An 18,375-nucleotide genomic window follows, 5' to 3' on the forward strand; every position below is an offset into this window, starting at 1 on the left:
TGCTGTCTCCAGTCCCACCTTTAATGAGCAAGTGTGTTTGTTCCATGTTTTGTCTCCTGCTGATTTTAAACCCACGTAGCTCAGGGGCACCCATGCTGTAAGCAGAGTAAGGGATGTTGTAGACTCATAACTCCAACAAAGGATCATGAGGAGTCAGCCAGGAATCACTAACGTTGTTTGACAGTGACATGGATGAATGTAAAGGCAACACTACAGTGACACCCTTATATGAAGAAAATTTCATCTGAGTCAGACTTAACTTTTTGTCTGTTCAGAGCTGAGAAATCTCTGACTCTTCCTCTTAACGTGTTTCTACAAGCATGTACTTTTTTAAGAAAGAATTTTACTAAACGGATTTGGAAAAAAGTTGTCCTAGGATAGTTGTGCAATTTCTGCTCTGGGGTTATCATGGCACAAGCCCTCCTTCTCAGCATACACAAGAGGGAGGATTATGACTGTGCTATTTTGTAGGAATTAGTGGGTATGGAACCTGAGGGCCACTATATCATCAATCAAGTGCCCTGACATTAAAAGCCCTCACACAGTAGATGTTTAATTCATAAGGGTCAGTAGAACCCCCATTCCACGCAGATCAAATACTGCAAGCCCCTTGCAAATGTGCCTTACTTTCAGTACAAAAGCCGAAGAGCTAGAAATTCAATGAAAGGTCACAGTAAAGAGCCAATGACTTGGATTGCTACAATGGGTTTGTAAGGAATAAATGCCCATACAACTTCCTCAAGGGAGGTTGTGATGAGGAGGGATTTGGCCTCTTCTCCCAGGCAACAAATAGGACCTGAGGAAATGGCTACAAGTTGTACCAGAGGAGGTTTAGATTAGACTTAAGGAAAAACTTTTTCTCTCAGAAAATGGTCAGGCACTGGAATGGCTGCCCAGGGAGGTGGTGGAGTCGCCGTCCCTGGCAGCGTTCAAGAGGTGCCTGGATGAGGAGCTACGAGATCTGGTTTAGAGGCTTATGGTAGCAATGGTAATGGGAGGATTACAAGAGTATCTTGTAGGTCTTTTCCAACCTTGTGATCCTATGATTCTGTGATTCTATATGATGCTGGGATTGTATCAGCGTTGCAGGGAGGAACAAGCAATGACCCTCTCTCCCAGTGGTGCTGTCACTTTGACTTAGAAGGATCCTACCTCTGGGTCTGCTGATCCGTTCAAACCCAAGCTTGTCATCATAACACATAAACACACTTTTAAAATATTTTCGGTGTTACCACCATACCCTCCTATTATCCCGTTTCTGGAGCTAGCCTGTTTTTCCAGCATTCAAGGGAGGAAGAAAAACCTAAGAGGTTAAGTTACACATTAACAAGACAAAACCCACCTTCCTGCCTACTGTAAGGAACTTGTAGAAAACCCGAAAAAAGGATCTAATTAAAAACAGTGTAAAAATAATGCTAATTTACCCTGTCAAAAATAGCCATTCAGTCTCTTTCTAGAGACCTTGCAACTCGTTATTCACTCCTACAACCTCCAGTTGACAAGCATTGATTAATCTACATAGAATAAATCTACTACATTACCTTTACATAAGAGGGTGGCTTTTTTTTTAAAGGAATTATACATTTAAAGTTACACAATTAAAACAAATAAATTGCTTCTTACTAAGAGAGGGATTAAGAGAGTGACTTCTTCAAGCACTTACTTTCAGTGTATATGAGTCTGCACGTGAAGCAGGAGCATCAGTGCTCATTATAGTCAATCAAAATCGAGAGCTGGGTTCAGGTACCCCCATACAGGCATCTGGTGGCAGTTGGGTTGACCTTTGGTAAAGACAGATACAGCTGAAGACCTTCCAGATAAGGATTTGCAGGCCATTCAGGACACTTTAATGGCACCAGACTGACTATCTTTAGGCAACTTAGTCACGGACTCAGTCAACTCAGTAAAGGCCAGAGAGCTATTCAGCACTCCCAATCTCTCCAATATTTCCTTAGTTTGATCACTCTCCAGGCTCCACTGACTCTTGTCTGTCTGTAACATGCCTGTAGACACAACTCTACCCATGGAGCCCACTCCAGATGGTGTGTGGTCACTTGCTGGATCAGGTCACAAAATGGCATAGTGGCTGTAGGTACACTTGTCTAAGCAAAGGGAAATAACCTGCCCTGCCCTGCCCTTGGTATGACTAGCAAACAGGCCCAACTGCAATCTATCATTAGAATTAGGTTCATACTTAACAAGAAAAAAGAGAGTTGAATCCATGATCTATTGCAGGTCTAAGCACATGATAATGATTGCAGTGAATATTGCTGCAGTATGAGGGTGACTGGTAGGATTTCTCAAGCCAAACCACTTGCATTTGTAAAACTCAATGAGGCAGATACAGATGCTTGATAGTCAGCTGTCTCACTGAAGCACGAGTCTGTGCATCTTCCGTTGTAGATGGGACGTCAGATATACTGTTGCACACAGAAGATAAGCAATGTGACAGACACTTCAATCACTACATTTTGGATCATAGTTTTGATTGCACGGGGAAGAATGACTCCCTTCATGTTTTATGATCCTCTCTTACCTTACAGAACCTTTTAGATCTCTCCATCCACACATCTGTGCCTTGTACTTTCTGCTTTTTCTCTGCCTTTTAATCTTCTGCTACCTGTATTAGCACTCACAAATGGAGGACATGGAGCAGAATGTGCTGCTTAGTGAAGTAAGTACACAGAGAAATCTGTTAAAAAAAAGGTAAAAAAAGTTACCATCCCAACAAGACTCAGAAACCACATGTTCTGGCTCAGTAGCAGAGGGGAAGTGGCTGGGGGCAAAGGACCATGCTCAGGGGATATATTTGCCTACCTCAAAATAGCCTGGCCTGAGAAATGGCTTCAGTGCAGGGAAGCGTGTAAGTGATGGGGCAGCAGGCAGAGAGACCTGTGCATAGGGCACAGGACCTCCTTTGCTAATGGTAAGCTGAAATGACTTGGCTTTGACCCAACACACCTTCACAGAGACCTTTTCAGCTGGGACTAACCTGGCTGCAGCCTTCTCAATCTGCTGCCATTACAGGCCTAGTGGGGCTGTGTGGTGCAGCAGCCATAGGACACACCTTTGTTCACCCTGCTAGAGATTTAACTGAGCACTGAAACTGCAGCAAACCCTTTCCTGTTAGGTGATAAGATGTGAGTGCAAGGCATTTTGGTACACATTTCTTGCACAGGGAAATTTGTTTTAATGTTTTTATTGCATTTATGTTATTTTATTTTATATCACAAGGTGCCTCCCAATGGCACAGTGCAGTACTATTAATTACTAAGTTTCTGGTCTTCTGTTTCTTGTTGATCTCAGACACCTTTACACATATAAGCATATAACCCAGAATATTCGCCCTGAACAGGACACGGTTGCAACATTTGGATGCAGTGAAGTGGAAAAGGCAACGGTTTTGTGGCTTGAGCATGAGAATTTGTGAGCATAAGACAAGATCTTCATTACTTCTCATCAGCCATAACCTCAAATAAATTTCTCTAACTACAACAAAGAAATTTCATCAAGCAAAAATGGACTTTTGCTGTTATTTTCTGTGCAAGTGACACAAATATACCTGTATTGCATCTCCCATTCCATACAAACACACCAGGCAGAAGCCTCTCCCTGCCACTTGGCATCCTCCTTTCAGTGCGTAAATATGGCTGAAAAACTCACTGAATAATTTATCATGGTTTTGAACCTCACTAGCAAGACCAATTAGTGTGTAGTAAAAACCTATCTTTGAAAGGCAAGATAATGACAGGGAATGAATGACTGTGGCCAGCAAGGACCACAAGCCTCTGACAGGTGCTTAATTGATGGGTCAGCAGAAGTAGGCCCTCCAAGGGCTTGCTGGTGGGAAATTGTTTTGGTAGAAGCCAAGAGAAGTCCTTAGGTTCAAACCCTTTCAGCACATTTAATGGGGTCCCCAGACTAGGACCCAAGGCACGCTGCAAGACTTCTCCACAGCAAAGGCAGAACAAATAGGATATTTCTGGCCAGACAAACTGCTGTGTCTTTCACACCTTACGCACTCATTTGCCTTTCCATTGGTGAAGAAAAACCAAAAAAGATGAAATAGTTATACCTAAGGAAGACGACTGATGCAAATGTATCGGCACTGCTCAGCCTGATTGGGTTCTGGAAGCCATCTGATAACCTCACTTTCAGTGATGATATTTCTCTGTAGTTTCTTATGTTTCTCCTTGCTTTTCATTTTGCACTTTGTGTTGAAAATATTTTCTACCTGGGTACGTGTGTGAGAGATTAAAACATGCAGTTTGATAGAGGTTGAGTTAGCAGAATTGAGTTGCACTGCAGTTTAGTATTCAAAGAATTTGATTAATCAACTTGCAGGCAGCAGATGAACCCAGCAAAGAGTGCCAGAATAACATGGCAATGAGATATCAAAGGTTGGCCTGGAGTTGCCTAATCTCTTCCTAATATTCTCAGACTTCTGCTGCTGAAAATTGTAATAATAGCTTTTGCAATCATGTCTCATACCTCCAAAAAAAAAAAAAAAAAAAAAAAAGCATTAAGAAAAAGATATTAAAAAGGAGGTGGTAGGAGAAAAGGCAATCCGCCAATTTTTGCAATGGGAAATTGTATCTCATGATATATTAGAATATTTTGAATCTGTCAGTAAAGCAATGTAAAAATGTAAGGCAGCATAAAATATCAAGAAGTAAAAACAATTTATTTTAACTTTTAAAAGGTAAGGGAAAGGTTCCTTAGAAGAAAGTATAAAAACTTAAGCAGTTTCTCTGCAGAGAAACAATGCATTATCTAGGAGCAAAAGTCAAGAAATAGGAAATAAGGAATTAGATGAATCAATTTCCAAGAAAGCAAAAGACTAAGAGAAGAGTACTCAGACCCTGATCTGTTGGATAATATTTTCTGAATCTGTAATGAGTGGAGAATGTTGAGTGGAAGTCCAAAGAACTGAACAAGGTGAACAAAATGACAGGTGGAGCTCTGCATCACCTTATGTAACATAATACTAATTGAAGGGGAAAGCATGATTTACTCACTAGCCTTACACTGCTCTGTCTGTATCTGATTAGGAAGAGGACTTGGATGGATGGTAAACAGTAACATACAGCTTCTGTCCCTAAACCGATCATAGGATCATAGGATCATAGAATCATAGATTCATAGATTCATAGATTCATAGAATCATAGAATCATAGAATCATAGAATGGCCTGGATTGAAAAGGACCACAATGATCATCTAGTTTCAACCCTCCTGCTATGTGCAGGGTCATCAACCATTAGACCAGGCTGCCCAGAGCCACATCCAGCCCAGCCTTGAATGCCTCCAGGGATGGGGCATCCACAACCTCCTTGGGCAACCTGTTCCAGTGTGTCACCAACCACTGTGTGAAAAACTTCCCCCTAAGATCTAACATAAATCTCCCCTGTCTCAGTTTAAAACCATTCCCTCTTGTCCTACCACTAATTAATCCTATCAAATCAATAGATAATAAAGGTTTGACATGGAGAATGCGCAGAAAAAAAACAAGGCATTGCTCTTATGTTATCAGTGATGTGACTCTCTCAGGACATGGATGTGCAGGACACGGTGCTCATGCTTCCTAGTGATGATCCAGAATCACATCAGTTTAATCACCAAGTGATGGGCATATAGAAATGTACAGCAGAAAGAATGTTTTACAAGATCTAGATCATTGCCTTTGCAACAAAAAGTGGGAGCACGATAGCAGGATAGAAAACAGCAGATGACCAGGAGAAATGAGCTTGGGAGGGCAAGAATAAGGGAAAATCAATGGTTTAGACAAATGTAAATGCAGTTAATTGGAATTAGCTTGCTTCTGATTTGGGTAACGTAGCATGTATATAGATTCAGTGCCTCACCCTGGGATGTCAAACATCTGGGTTTACTCACTTTTTCATTTCTTGGTATCACAGAATCAGTGAATCATTAAGTTTGGAAAAGATCACTAAGATCATCTAGTCCAACCATCAACCCGTCACCACTATGCACACTAACCCTGTCCCTTAATGCCTGTAAAGGAGCAACAGAAATCACTTTCTGACTTTCTGGGGTGTGCTTGGTATGTCTCAAACACTTGCAGTGCAAGGCCATCACCATGACAACAAGTCAGAGCAGCTTATCAGTGAAGTATGCGATCCTATTCTCTCACGGGATAGTTCTGCTTTGTTGACAGACCAGCAGACCTTTCCCGCAAGAAAGTTTTGCTATAGACTTATTTTTGACAAACATGTTATTGTGAACTTGCTTGTTTATGACCTTGGGATAATGCACCTGCAAACCCAGCAGGCACAAAAGGATGCCTAAGAGGAACGCTGGGGAGTCTTCTTTGACTTCTTGATCTTCCTGGTGGTCATCATTGCTGTTTGCTGGTTCAAGACTATGGCCATCGAATGAGTGCTCTCACCCCTCCATCCCTTCTCCAGTGCTCCAGGCCGACGCTTGAACTCCTAAAAAAGACCAAAATAGACCGGTGATCAGCCTTCTCCTGTCTGTCTCTTTGACTTTTGTTCTTTCTATTTGAGTATCAGAAGTCTATGACACTTTTATCCTAAATATGAAATCCTTCTGAAGGAGGTCAAAAGCCTTAAAATCCATGCAAAAAGAGCAGGCAAGCGTAGCCAACTGGTATGCAACTAAAACAGAGAAAAATTTACAAAAACATACCCTATAGTTTTCAACATCTGCTGTCCTAAATGTGAAATTGCTCCAGAAGAGGCCCAAAACCTTCAAACTCCATGACCAAGAAGTAAAAAAGGTAGTTCGGGGAATGAATATACTTTAAAAACATACAGAAGTTCTTAGCTACTGAACTGATGGAATCTGGAAGCATCTATCCTAAGTTAGAAATTCCTCTGAAAGAGACCAAAAGCAGGCACAGAAAGAGTGAAGGGAAACTATCAGCCATGAACCTAATCTCTACAAGGGAGAAAAATGCACACAGACATACCTTGTGCTTTTCTGGGGTGAGTATCCTAAATTCGACCTCTGAAGTGAGGAGGCCTTACAAGAATGCGTGGTGGGAGGAAAGGGCTGTCACCAGGCAAAGATTTATTTCAAAAATAGATATAATTCTTGTGTACTTACCCTGGTGGAACCTGCAGCTGCTATCCAGAATTTGAACTCTCTTTGAAGGTGGCCAAGAGGTTTAAATCCATGCCCAGAAGGAGGCTCAGGTTGCTACTGTGTAAGGCTCTACCTACTGTGAGTTGCATTATTGGTGACAGTCGATGAGTCTCAAAGAGAGAAAATTACAAAGTGATAGAAGGGAATTTTGTTGCCGCAGAAAAAATAATTAGACCGTAAAAATCATTAACCCAGAGTTGTGTTTACCATTTATACTCTATCAAATGCTGCTTGTGTGACTAAACTGCAAAGCAGAAGAGCAACGGAAACAATATAAACAAGGTCATCGTTGCTGTGAAAAAAACCATGAGATGGATGAAAAGGGCCTTAAAGATACTGCCATCTATAAATGGTGAAGCTGAGCAGGTTTTTTTGGCATAAATCACTGAATACTTCTTTTTCTAATATTCTGATATGAAAATGATTTTTATTAAATGGTGTCTGTTAAAAGAATTATGCAGAGGGAGACATACTTAAAGACTGAGCAGCTGCTTGTACACATTGAATTTGAACTTACCTTAGCATATTTTCTAAGCAGCAGCATTTTTGCTTGTCCTGAGCATGTCTGCCAAGTACATCCACGTGAAATATCTGCTTTCTGCTATCCAGTAGTCTCCATTCAACTTTCTTCATTGTTGTCATGGCAATAAGACTGTTTTTGACACTGTCATTAATGAAGTCTGAGGGTGAGAAAGGTCCTTCTCCAACAAAGAGTGACACCACCACAAAGCAAATTAAATTGCTCTGACAACATATCTATTGAGAGTGAGTTCACATGTCACTGGAGCTTTTAGGATCTTATTGATGATTTTGAGGCTGCCAAAAGTCATAAAGTACTGCTGCTGTAACAGGTTTATGTTTATAGACTATATTTGCCTGCATTGTTTGATCACCCTAATGCTGATGTATTCTGTCATTGTACCTTGACAGTTGTATTCACTCTCACTCCTCTGTCAGTGAATTAGTGAAGGTGTGTGCGCCTGTAATCTTTTCTTATCTCCAAAATGGTATAATGTATATGCCATAAACACATAACTAGGTGACAACTGATTATTCTACAGTTAAGTGATAAGAGCCTTGACAGAAGCAGTTGCAGATCACAGCACAGACACAGGCCAGTGCATTCTTATGGGAGGAAAAAGCTAAAGAAAGGTGGTCCAAACCACACATGTACAGGGCCTTTAATGGAGATTTTGCTGCCCATTCAAAAAAGGATCTATCATCCGTAAAGGTTATTAAGGTACGGAAAAGCCTTATTTTGAATACCATCCATTAATGTGCATGGTGCTTTACCTCAAAATAAGGTCACCACTCTGGTGCAAGTGGCTCAGTGATTCAGCAGAAACCTGGAGAAACTGTTTCTAAGCCTTCAGTGCTGCCAGCAAAGATCTCTGCTGCATAGAAACACAAGTATTTTGCTTCCCTAGATTTACGGGGCTGAAATCAGGCCAGGGATTTATCATTCCTGGAAAACAGAAGGGATAGGGTGAACTGTGACAGCCTGATTTGCAGGATGGAGGTGGTGTATGCTGTAGGTTTGGTTAAGGGCTCCTATCCCATCCTCTCCCTAAAGGACTGAAGGAGTGACTGGATTTCCAGGTCACTCTATAGGTTTTCTTATGCAGTATAGTCAGCTGGGTCTGTTTACTTTTACATGTTTTTACACTCTTCTGCCTTGTCCAAGTGCCCACCCCTACTGAGGGCCAGCCTGTCCTGCAGGCAGTCACCTTTGCTGCAAGAAACTCTCCTGTACCTACAAGCTGAAAAGAGAAACCTTATCCTGCCCTAACACAGCTCACAAGGACTGTACATTAATTACTGTGCAGTAGTACAAGAGCTTCATGCTTTTCTGTCTTTAGAGATTGTGTGTTATAACCCAACTTGGTCAAAAACATCACCAGGCAAATTCTTTGTTCTGGTAAAGCCACAGGACAGTGTAATCCTGGCAGTATCTCTGAGGAGATTACTAGAAAGTAGGGTACATGGTGCTATACATGACTTTCAGCAGCCACAAAATCACCAGTAAGATTCTAAAAGCTTCAAAAACTCGTGAACTCATTCTCAATGTATATGCTGACCTGGCAAGTCCTGGTGTCCTGAAGTCCCTACTGTTTGGTGGCTCTGAAACAGCTGACTTAGGTTTGCATGGCACAGGCTGGCATGGGCTTACTTCCATGAATGCTGGAGCTAAGCTACGGTGCACTTTCACACACTGGGCAGGTTTGAGGTATTTTGGTGGGGCAATAGGAAGAATCTACTACTACTGTGTGAGATTCATCACCCCTGCAGGCCAGGACAGACAGTAGAGTGCTGTGTGTGCTGGAGTGTAAGGGCAACCCAAAGGGCTGACCAGGGGTCGGTGTTCCCCAGGGGTCAGTGCTGGGTCCGGTCTTGTTCAACATCTTCATCAATGACCTTGATGAGGGGATAGTGGCCACCCTCAGCAAGTTTGCTGATAATACGAAGTTGGGAGGATTGGCTGACACACCTGAAGGCTGTGCTGCCATTCAGTGAGACCTGGACAGGTTGGAGAGCTGGGCAGAAAGAAACCAGATGAGATTTAACAACAGCAAGTGTAGAGTCTTGCATCTGGGGAGGAATAATCGCATGCACTGATACAGGTTGGGGGATGATCTCCTGGAGAGGAGGTCTGTGGAGAGGGACCTGGGTGTCCTGGTGGACGACAGGTTGGCCATGAGCCAGCAGTGTGCCCTTGTGGCCAAGAGGGCCAATGGCATTCTGGGGTGCATTAAAAAGAGCATGGCCAGCAGGTCGAGGGAGGTGATCCTCCCCCTCTACTCTGCCCTGGTAAGGCCTCATCTGGAGTACTGTGTCCAGTTCTGGGCTCCCCAGTACAAAAAAGACAGGGACCTCTTGGAGAGAGTCCAGTGGAGGGCCACAAAGATGGTGAAGGGCCTGGAGCATCTCTCCTAGGGGGAAAGGCTGAGTGAGCTGGGTCTGTTAAGCCTTGAGAAGAGAGGACTGAGAGAGACCTGATCCAGGTCTGTAAATATCTAAGGTGTGGGGGGCAAAGTGGCGAGGCCAGACTGTTTTCAGCAGTGTGTAGAGACAGGACAAGGGGAAATGGCTGAAAACTGGAGCATAGGAAGTTTCGCACCAATGTGTGCAAGAACTTCTTTACGGTGAGGGTGACGGAGCACTGGAACAGGCTGCCCAGGGAGGTTGTGGAGTCTCCTTCTCTGGAGATATTCAAGACCCGCCTGGATGCCTACTTGTGCGACCTGGTGTAGGGAACCTGCTTTGGCAGGGGGTTGGACTCGATGATCTCTGGAGGTCCCTTCCAACCCCTACAATTCTGTGTGATTCTGTGTGTGGTAGACTCATGAACAATTTGGGTAAATGCCAGTGATACACAAAGTGAATTGCATGGCTGCCAAACCAGTTGCACATTGCTGATAGTGTGGACAACAGGTATCCACAGTAGATTGACCTGAGAGAGGTCACATATTTAAATCTCCTCCACCAGCAAACAAACTTTTCTCTTTTCTTTTCTAGCTTGTTTCTGCCATCTACTCCCACACAGTGATGACCCATTCAGAGTCCTCTCTAGTCTCTGATGAGAACCAGCTCACCCACACCTGCCAAAGGCTGCTGAAGTAAGGCCAGATGTGTAGGCGTCTTACTGCTCTATCTTTCTTCAGTCATATTGTGCAGAGCCTCCAAAAGTTTCCATGCTCTGCCTTAAAGCAGCTTCATGATATGGTGACTAGTGCTGGGAAAAAAAATTAAAAGCAGTTGAACCATGGCTTCAAGGTGCCGTGTAATGAACTGACAACTTTACTGGGCTTCATTCAGCCTGGCTAAAAATCTGGATAGAAAGCAATTCTGCCCTGATACAATCTTGATGCTGCAGCTGAAAATTCATTTTATTAGAATAGCTAATGCAGAGTACCTTATGTGGGCTTATGGTTGGATCTCAAATTAAAGGAATTTAAATACCCTTCAGTGCATTTCTGTAACTTTAGCTTCACAAAAGAAAAAAAAAAAAAGATAAAGAAATTCTCACACATTAAAGATTGAGCAGCATCTAACTAAATAACATTATTGCAGGCACTGAGAATAAAATCTCATTGTTAAAGAAATATCATGACTCATAACCGGAGTTGCTTTTCATTATTTACTTAAGGACTAGAGAGTACAAAGGATGTATTCATCACATACTTCAAATCTGTGTTGCTTATTCATTTTATTTTTGACTGACCAATCTCAGCAAAACTATGCTAATCTTTCCCACAGGAGCTGATCTGCCCTTGGTTTTTGTGTGTGTCTGACACTGACGGTGACCTCCATTCAAAAAAATAAACATATTATCAACACATCCAGGAAGAGGCACCTGAAAGCTCATCTTTGTCTTTCTGTTTGGTCTTCCAGTCAGACTGCTTTACTCATACAGAGGCTCACTCATTTTAACATCCTTGCAGGAGTTGCTAACATGCTCTGCCACGTGCTTCTTATATAAGGCTCCACTGAACAACTTTGTTCCACCCTAAGTGCAAGGGTAGTGAAATTCAGCATGAAAAATGGTGGGAGAAGACAAAACACATTCTGTAGCTCTTACAGCAAAATGTGGATTTGCTCTCAGGTCCATTATATCAGCAAGCCCACCCGTATGCTAATTTGCTGTTTCTTTGGCATTTGAAAAAGTATTTGAATTGAAAAGAAAATAATAAATGCACTGCCTGTTTTCTGTTTCCTTTATAGAGACTATATTTGTTCTCTATGACAGAAATGGCCTTTTGTACACCAAATTTAAATTTCTGAAGTCAAATTGTGGAGAAAAAATAAAAAGAAAGCTCATGGAAGAAAACATGAAATTGTTTCTTGAAGCCTCGAGTGTTACAGAGGCTTTTATTTTAATAGAATGATGAAGCAAATAAAATGATGCAGGGTGTTCTATGTGTCATCTATCATCTGGACTTCAGTAGTGATGGTTTAAGCCAGCAACAGAGGTTAACGATCCTGTGGGAGAAGATTTGGGTTTGCTGGAGGTCAAAAGATGGACGTTAGGTGCCAATGTACTGCTGCTAAGAGTTAAAGTACCCTACCCAGATATCTAACCAGAAGCACAGCCTGAAAGACATGTGAAATAATCTTATCCTGAGGACTGAAAAGCCTCAAAGGTATCCAGCTAATGTGGTGCAAATGTTATATGAGAGCTGCAAATCTAGAACAACTGTGATCTCACAAACCCAGAGTAGGCACTACAGAGGTAAGGAACTGGCACCATTCCTCAGGATTTTGGAAAACATAACATGGTATCATTAAGCTCAGAGCTGAAAGGGCTGTGGGAACACTATGGACCCTTGAGCTATGCATAATGTAATACAAAGAGCAAAAGATTCATGACTCAGGGCAGATTTGGAGCCCATACTCTCCCCTAAGAATGGGAGAGGGACACGATTTGCTCAGAAACAGTTGTTAGAGTTAGGGTGGTATGGTTAGGTTGCACTTGGACTTGATGATCTTTAAGGTCTTTTCCAACTTAGCAATTCTCTAAGCTGAAGGGACCAAGGGAGAAGCCTCTGTGGCCTGCAGCCTGCTGCATATTCCTTGTCATATAGATGTCTGGGTGTTTAAAACATGGAACATGCCTGAGAAATTGACAGAAAGTGACAGTGGGGCAGAAGCCCCATCTTGCTGTGACTTGTCTGTCCTCAGGACCAACTGGAGACCAATGATACACAGTTCAATTTTTCAAGGTGCATCTATATACCTGTATATATATCTATATATGCCATGCCTATACCTACCTCCTCCTCCTGCACAACCTGTCTCAGATATACTGTCTGCTTGACTCAAGCCTCAACAGCAGCTTAAAATCCCCAAGAGCTCTGAAGTTGAGGCTCTTTTGGTTTTCAAGTGTTGTGGGCAATGTCTGTACAGTTAGCTCATGAAATGGAAGCCAGCTGGAGACAAGTTTCCATTTGGTTACCCATTTTTTTGGCTTTAATCCATCGTCATGAGAACATTGTTTGGTCCATTTTTGAAGATAACCAGGAGTCAGACTTCAAAAGACAGGTGCAGACTTGAAAACTTTAGTTTCATGACTTGGAAATTCTGTACCTGAAGTTACCAAGTGCTGTGTCCTGCCCTGTGTACTTTAAGTTCTCCCACTGACTTCAACCTGAACAGTACAGACTTTCAGCTCGGTAAATTAAACCCTCATAAGCACAGGTTCATTCTTATTCGATAGAAGTTTCACCTTATGCTGAACTACATCCCATGTTTGAGAACTTGGTTGAATACAGAGAAATTTTGGCACTGACATGGTGTCAGAAACAGCCTCCTGGCTACAAAGAAACAAATTGCTTTCTGTGTTGACTGTATTTTTTCCCCTCATTTAACCTTTGGTTTATTTCTTTGTCTGCCTTAGGCTTGTGCCTTTCAGAGCTGAGGTCATCTTTGATGGAAGGTGCCTTGCATGGAGCTATGAACAGTGAGCAAAAGTCTAAGTGCAGCAGCAGCGGTAGCTTAACTAAGGGCAGTGAAAGAAGTTCTTATCCTGCTTTAAAAACATATCTTAGAAATAGAAAAAAATGAAAGATAGGCCCATTAATGAGAAAGGGCAAACCATTAATCACGTATTTAAAATTATTCTAATACTTCCAGAAAAACCTGTCTTGAATAAGAAAACTTGAGTATGTGCAATTAGGAAGTAGTGTAAATCTCCTAAGTAAAAGCCTAGGTTGAAAGAAACAGGTATGATATGAGACAGAAAGATTTAATTTATGCAAATCAGCAAGACCAGATTATAGCATCCTAAATTGCAAATGGAAGTAGTTAATGAGTTTATTGAATCCCTAAATTATTTCTGAGCTCTTCTGGTGAGCTGGGAAAGTAATAAGCACTGGCCAAAATGTAGGAGTTGCCTTCATACAATTTATAGCTGTTAATATACCTGATGGAGGGTGTTGTGTTGCTGGTAGTCAGACAGCTAATGGATATGCTAATTTCTTTGAAGTTTATCTTCCTTAAGTGGAGTCTCTTTTTCCTGTACATAGGGATGAAATCAGAGACACCGAGGCAGGAACTCTCTAAGAAGAAAGCCTGAAGCTCTTAAAAGCCAAACTTCAGAAGAGACACAAGGAAGCTGGTTGCAACTGTGATCCCATGCAGCTCCAGAGGAGCTGGCATCCATAGAACAAGGGCTCTGCTGGCACAGCTGGCCCACCTCAAAATATTAAAAATCCCTCTCAAACTCTGTCCCCAAACCAGCATCTGATTTTGAGCAAACCCACTAGTTTGAATGAGTGCACCAGCACTGAAGGTTGGTTGTGTCTGTGAGGCAATGCGTTACACTCCCCATTCCCACGTGCAGTGTACCACCAGCACAGGCTTTGTAAGGTGGAGAGATGAGTGCAACGGGCTGCAGAGCTGAAACAAAGCTTCAGTAGTAAGGTGCAAGGGGAGGAGCTCTTGTGAGGTTCCAGTTGTCTTGAGAAAACACCTCAAAAGGAAGGGCAGTAAGAAAGAGGGAAAAGCACTCACCTCTTCCCCATCACAGGTGGGAATGACCTTTATTTAGACTGGCATGTTGTTCTTCCTTGCCAGAGTCTGTGCTCATGGAGGGTGAGTCTGTAATGATATGTTTGTGATTCATTATATAAGTGATAGTGACTAATGTCGTTTTGCATGTCATCAGGGGATTAAACACAATCCACTTAATGCACAAGGAACTCCACTATAAAAATGTATTTGTGATTGTTTCTGATGACAAATGTTGGCTTCTGAAGTCTGAGCTAGTGTCAGACAATCCGAGGACTTCCTGGAGGCCTGCCTATTCCCTTGAAATACCTTATTAATTAACATTTTGCCTACAATAAGCAGTTCACAAAAGCAAGCCTCAGACAGATATTACTGTCTGTGTTAAATGAATTGCTGTTCCTCCCCTGTACCTCACTGTGCTATGAGAATACATCTGCATGCGCCGCTTGTCAATATGGCAGTCTTTCTAAATTCTATTAGTGAGACTCTTCTTAAAATCAAGGAGAAAGACAGTCAGAAGTGGAGGATACAGCAAAATGCAGCGGTGGCATCGGAGTGTGGTGTTCATTCTGGTATTGACTGGTGTCAAAGGACGGGAGCCCTCAGGGAGACTTGCTGTTCTTTGGAATTAAACATGGCTTAGTCTGTGTTTGTTTGTTTGTTTTCAATCATGACATACTCCCACAACTAGATATTTACAGAATTATGATGCATTTTTTACTCCATTGCACTACAAACAAATTTTGGGAGCAGGTTAACATGGATCTGTAGTTATGGAGCATCTCCTCAAGCCCAGTGTGGGGCTCCAGCGGGACAACTTCCCTACCTGCTGCCCTACTGCCAGTTACATTTCTGAGCTGTGTTTGCTCCAAAGGCCCTTATTTCTGCCCCATGTTAGAGTTAGCCCAAAGGAACACACTTCACGTGGTCATCAGAGAATCAGACCAGAAGGTTTCTGGAAAGAAATCGGAATTTTCTGGTCTTATTAAAACAGGGCCTGCTGTGGAAGGGTTGGAACTGTAACTATGGCTTTAGCTGTAACATGAGTGGACTGATCAAACAGGAAACAGAATCTACTACCTTGGTTCCTGTCAAAGAAAATGCCTTCTCAGTGTGAAGATCTGGAGGTTACAGGCAAGCCATGAAAGACAAAAAAAAAAAAAAAAAGAGCACATCCTCAGCAGTTGGCACTGTACTCTGGGTTTGGAACGCCCTAACAAGAACATCTGAGCCTCTCTCTTAGGGGGATCTCAGAGAGAAACATTTACTTCCCAGAAGAGCATGTGGCTGAGGGACGGCCCACTCCTCTAGCTGAGCTCCTGCCCCGATTCCTTGAAGCATGGAGCGTCCCAGAGAGCCCCTGGGAGGCTTCTAGGACAAGGGGATCCCACCCCACCTTCAAAGCCTACCGAGTTACGAGGGTCATAATAACAGTGGTTTGAGTTCAGAAGACTATGGTTCAAACAGGAAGAGCTCTCAAGAGTATGTTTCTGCAAAAAGGTAGATAGGCTTGCCTATTCTGTGACTGTTACCAGCTTCTGGGCCCCAGGGAGGGGCCAGTATACTAAGAAGCACGGAGCAGTCAGACACCTCAAGGGAGAAGCTAATGTTCTGCCCTGGTTCCAACAAGGACTGACAGACGGTGCTATGTGAGAAATCAGCCAGATAAATATGATTAGACTGTTCTCTTCATTATTCTTCTTATTCATTAGTTTGAATGAATGATTATATATTATCTGTATATTAATTTGCTCATTGTAAATCATTTAAGGCAAGACATTAAATATATCTATTTTCCATGATGAAAACAAACCCAATATAGAAATTAACATTTTGCATTTCAGAGTCTTCCTTCAGCCTCCTCTCTCGGGACTTATTAAATCATAGAATCATAGAAAAGGATCACAATGATCATCTAATTCAAACCCCCCTGCTGCGTGCAGGGTCACCAACCACTAGACCAGGCTGCCTAGGGCCACATCTGGTCACATTAAAGAGCTACTTTCTCCTGATACTTGTAAATACCCTTTTTTCTTTCCCTCTCCTCTCCTTTGGACATAGCCAACCAGGCATTTTTGGGCTTTTTTGCACCCTGGCATACTTACAACTGACTCTGCACATTCTGCATGTGCTGCTTCCTCCCCCACCCCATCTATTTCCATTACAGTTTTCTTCTAAGCTGCTGGTTAAAGGTAACCTCTGGGCTACCTGTGCTGCACATTAACAACTCGCTGCCCTTTAGCAGGGTTGCTGTAGGGCCAAGCTCACGCGTGCCTCCTCATTTTAAAAACCCTATTTTACATTCTCCTTCTGTTCTTCTCTATCACCGGGAATTTAGCTGCAAGGAAACTTTAGTTCGAGTCTGGACAGCTGCCTCCTGGAAGGGGAAGCATTCAGAGCAGCTGACCTGCCTGTGCTTCTTGCTTGGCTATAAACATCCATTTTCATAAGGGTGGAACCAGATGGAAAACAACTGTGGCTCTCAAAGCATACTTGAATCCAGAGTGCTTCTTCACCTACTGTAAGGAAGCCTGCTTTAGCAGGGGGGTTGGACCATATGATCTCCACAGATCCCTATAGTTCTGTCATTCTATGATTCACCCAGATGAGAAAATAAAGCAAAACCACAATCCCAAAGCTTTTTCAGGTGTAAATCCTCTACTACTCCATACATTCAGAGCAGTGCTCTTCCACTTCTAAAACACACTGATAGTGTGGCTATCACACACAACTGTTGCAGCCTGGGAGGGTTTCATCCCAGCTCAAGCTGTACTATGACAGGACCTTTGAGGGGGTCATCTCCCGAGTCCTGGGGAACAGGGAGCCTCACAGTCGCCTGCCCAGGAAGCCTTTGGTCCTTTATACCAGCTGAACCTGCAACAACAATGTGGTAGCAAATCCTTTCAAGGAGCATTTTTGAAACAAGATGATTCATTTTTTTTGTTTCTATTTGTTCAGCTATTCAGTCTTCCTGAACAAACCCGCAGTGCTCTTCTACTCTTATCCTTCTATCTGGATGGCCTATGAGAAACCAGAAGAGACATCTGTAAGCTTTCCTTCCTGGAGACACCTCAAAAAGCACCGCTTGTGTCTGCACAGTGATTTTCCTAAAATTAGACCAATGTGAAAATATTGCCACCAGTAGGTATCTCAAAATGGTATCTAACAGCCCAGAATAGATAAAAGAGTGCTGCTATAGTTCAATAAAAAAAAAAAAAAAAAAGCCAACAAAACACCTTGTCCTTGGTAGTTCTGTGCATTGTGTGCATGCTTGGTTTCCTTGGAGCCCAGAAATCTGATGTTGAAAAGACGTCACACAGGCAAGCGTGTGCTGTTGTTTCAAACCACTTATTCATATCAGAAAGAAAATGTGCTTTGGAAAGATTTATTCTCATTAAAGGAAATAAGTTTTATTGGGGAAAAAATTGTCTTTGGCAGCATGCACCATTTGATTGCTGTAATGTTAGTGACGGCAGTTATCTATTTTTTTGCCTTGCTGGTAAATGGAAGTCTCCAGCAAAGATAAAAGGTTACCAGCTGGGATAACTATCCTCTAATTAGTTCCACAGATTTTTTAAATTTATTTTTTATTTTTTAGGAATTCAGGACTAATGCAATGCAACCCCTTAAGTTTGTTATAAATAAGACCAAACAGGAACGAGCGAAGTACTCAACATGTGAACAGCAGCAGCACCTATTTTGAGAGGACTAATCAGCCATTTAGAGCAAAATGCTGTTGGAT

At 42.4% G+C, this 18,375-nt stretch overlaps 1 long non-coding RNA gene across 4 annotated transcripts in view; it reads left to right on the top strand.

Moving 5' to 3' along the window:
• LOC149920129 (uncharacterized) overlaps positions 1–15,800 on the top strand; it is a 38,008-nt gene extending 22,208 nt beyond the window's left edge. For 2 of the 4 annotated variants that reach the window (XR_016461257.1, XR_016461255.1), the window contains one exon: positions 14,150–15,800. This is a non-coding gene — a long non-coding RNA (uncharacterized LOC149920129). Of the gene's footprint in view, positions 1–3,355; positions 4,499–10,643; positions 11,074–14,149 lie in introns of those variants that run through there. The other 2 variants (XR_016461256.1, XR_016461258.1) reach the window with 2 other exon arrangements.
• Positions 15,801–18,375: the final 2,575 nt, after the last annotated feature.

This window comes from Phasianus colchicus, chromosome 1 (genome assembly GCF_987193195.1).
Source record: "Phasianus colchicus chromosome 1, bPhaCol1.hap1.1, whole genome shotgun sequence".
Lineage (NCBI taxonomy): Eukaryota > Metazoa > Chordata > Aves > Galliformes > Phasianidae > Phasianus > Phasianus colchicus.